Source organism: Maylandia zebra, linkage group LG7 (genome assembly GCF_041146795.1).
Source record: "Maylandia zebra isolate NMK-2024a linkage group LG7, Mzebra_GT3a, whole genome shotgun sequence".
Lineage (NCBI taxonomy): Eukaryota > Metazoa > Chordata > Actinopteri > Cichliformes > Cichlidae > Maylandia > Maylandia zebra.
The window spans coordinates 59421385-59425029 of NC_135173.1; positions in this window are offsets into that span (position 1 = coordinate 59421385).

The following is a 3645-nucleotide window of genomic DNA, read 5'->3' on the forward strand; positions in this document are numbered from 1 at the left end:
CTTCATCTTTCCTAGTCTTCTGTGGCTCACTGTGATGTTTTAGCAGGTGTATGATGTGTACACTGTATGCAGTGCATATTTTAGCTGTTTATTTGTTGAGTGTGTAGCCCACATTCCTGCCCTGCAGGGCCCTGCTAGGCCATCCAGCAGTGCATGTTGGAAGACCCTCCTGATCCTCAGGTGGCGATATTGAAAACCACCCAACATCGATGGAAACATGATTGTAGTTAGACTGATGTTAATAAATGATGTAAAATAATAAAGTATCATGTGATGTAAAAATGCTTATTATTATTATTATTATTATTATTATTATCTTATTTTATGATTTTATTTGTTTTTCTTAAGTCAGCTGCATACTAAACAGCCCGTCAAAGTCACAGGAGGTTCACAAGCAGCAATCTCTCAGTATAAACGAAATTCAGCTGAATTGTTCAAAAAGTGCAATCCCTCAAATGCCCATTTGAGACTGACTCCATAAATGAGTCGCTTCCTACAAAATGTCTAACTTCAGCACTGAAATGGGCTTGTTTACAGCATGATCCAAAAAACTGAAAAGTTTTTTTTTTTTTTTTAAATAAACCACTTTAATTTTTTGAGGCTTAGAATTAGGAGCCCGGTTACTTTAGTTGACAAGTAGCAGTAGCAGGAAACTGTCTGCTAGACCCCATCTCTGATGCAGCTCATCCACACAATCTTTGTAGTGCTGGTTCTAATTTTTAATTGCTTTAATAAAAAAGTGATTTCATTCAGTGCATTAGGAAGAAACGTCTCTGGAAACTGGAGACTCTTTGTATTTACAGCTCCAGTCTTTTCAGCAAATTTAAACAACCCCCATTGTTCCTTAAAAACACACCTCTTTCCTAAAACACTGAGGAACCAGGGCAGAAACATGTTTGAGATATGAAAACCACTTCTAACTGCCTCAAGCTGCCTTTGAAACCCTCATGACACAGAGAGGGGATGTTTGCTGGCCCCCACCCAGTCGCCTGGGGTCCTGGGGATGGATTGTTTATCCTCTTTTCTACACGGCTACCGTGGGAGGGTGTGCTCAGCTTCTCCACCTGAGTCGAGCCTAAGGAGAGGCGATTGAAGGCGACCTCTGGGGGTGTTTATTGTGTTTACTGGTCTGCAGGCTTCCCACGATTGTATGAATGTGGACAGACTGACTGGACACCCCTCTGCTTTGAACTGTACAATATGTTTGCGTGTGTGTACTATAAGCGTGCACGTGTCTTTGAAGTGGATGAATGACCAAAAGATTTCAAACCTGCTCAATGAATGTGACTAATTTTAGACTTCAAAGCATATACAACAACGATTATATACAGGATATATATATATATATATATATATATATATATATATATATATATATATATATATATATGTGTGTGTGTGTGTAGAGGATAACAGGGCATGCTGAACTGACAATATCAGAAAACTTGGACAGAACCAGCTTCCACAATCTTGCATTTGTAGTCCAGTTTGACACGATGTGACGACAAGGTAGTTTTGAATTTCTCATAGTGGGTTGTACATTCAACGTTGTGGTTAGTTCTGTGTTTTTTTGGGATGCTCTAATGAAAGGAATGCCCCAAATCAAGAAACAGGAAGAAGCATTAAACAGGTGAGATGCTGTCTTAAAATATTCATCAACTTTTAAAAATGCCTCTTTTGCCGTCCACTCTGAGATAGTTTTAAATGAAACTTGTAACAAAGGCAGGTTTGGTTTGCACCATAGTGACTTGTTTAATGGCCGTCAGTGAAGATGGGAGATGAAACAAAGACGAGACCTCATCTTCATCTTTGCTCGAGGGGAATTGTTTTAGGTCAACAAGTCACAATCCCCTCTACTTAAAGGCACAGATATAAACAGGAACCTGCATCCAGAGCCCCTTTCTTCCTCTGAACTCCAGGCCAGCTGCTCTTCCTCCTCATCGACTCTCATGTGTCCTCTTCAGCCTCTCTGATGTGCCTGTTTAGTTTTTCAGATATTTGAGACAAAGGGCTTCAGTCAGTGGGATTCCTGTTTGGTTCTGAATGCAGTCTAAACTGGTTTGTTGGGTTTTGGTACTTTATAAAATACCAACTTGTCTTAAATGCAAATATCAACTAAATTCTCTAATATTTAATACTCTTTCCTCTCCTTTTTATTGTTATTATTATTATTATATTACTACCACTGCTGTTTTCTGTTATTTTCTTCTCAATATACAGTGGGGCAAACAAGTATTTAGTCAGCCACCGATTGTGCAAGTTCCCCCACTTAAAATGATGACAGAGGTCAGTAATTTGCACCAGAGGTACACTTCAACTGTGAGAGACAGAATGTGAAAAAAAAAAAATCCATGAATCCACATGGTAGGATTTGTAAAGAATTTATTCGTAAATCAGGGTGGAAAATAAGTATTTGGTCAATAACAAAAATACAACTCAATACTTTGTAACATAACCTTTGTTGGCAATAACAGAGGTCAAACGTTTACTATAGGTCTTTACCAGGTTTGCACACACAGTAGCTGGTATTTTGGCCCATTCCTCCATGCAGATCTTCTCGAGAGCAGTGATGTTTTGGGGCTGTCGCCGAGCAACACGGACTTTCAACTCCCGCCACAGATTTTCTATGGGGTTGAGGTCTGGAGACTGGCTAGGCCACTCCAGGACTTTCAAATGCTTCTTACGGAGCCACTCCTTTGTGTTTTGGATCATTGTCATGTTGGAAGACCCAGCCTCGTTTCATCTTCAAAGTTCTCACTGATGGAAGGAGGTTTTGGCTCAAAATCTCACGATACATGGCCCCATTCATTCTGTCCTTAACACGGATCAGTCGTCCTGTCCCCTTGGCAGAAAAACAGCCCCATAGCATGATGTTTCCACCCCCATGCTTCACAGTAGGTATGGTGTTCTTGGGATGCAACTCAGTATTCTTCTTCCTCCAAACACGACGAGTTGAGTTTATACCAAAAAGTTCTACTTTGGTTTCATCTGACCACATGACATTCTCCCAATCCTCTGCTGTATCATCCATGTGCTCTCTGGCAAACTTCAGACGGGCCTGGACATGCACTGGCTTCAGCAGCGGAACACGTCTGGCACTGCGGGATTTGATTCCCTGCCGTTGTAGTGTGTTACTGATGGTGACCTTTGTTACTTTGGTCCCAGCTCTCTGCAGGTCATTCACCAGGTCCCCCCGTGTGGTTCTGGGATCTTTGCTCACCTTTTTCATGATCATTTTGACCCCACGGGATGAGATCTTGCGTGGAGCCCCAGATCGAGGGAGATTATCAGTGGTCTTGTATGTCTTCCATTTTCTGATGATTGCTCCCACAGTTGATTTTTTCACACCAAGCTGCTTGCCTATTGTAGATTCACTCTTCCCAGTCTGGTGCAGGTCTACAATACTTTTCCTGGTGTCCTTCGAAAGCTCTTTGGTCTTGGCCATGGCGGAGTTTGGAGTCTGACTGTTTGAGGCTGTGGACAGGTGTCTTTTATACAGATGATGAGTTCAAACAGGTGCCATTCATACAGGTAACGAGTGGGGGACAGAAAAGCTTCTCACAGAAGACGTTACAGGTCTGTGAGAGCCAGAGATTTTCCTTGTTTGAGGTGACCAAATACTTATTTTCCACCCTGATTTACGAA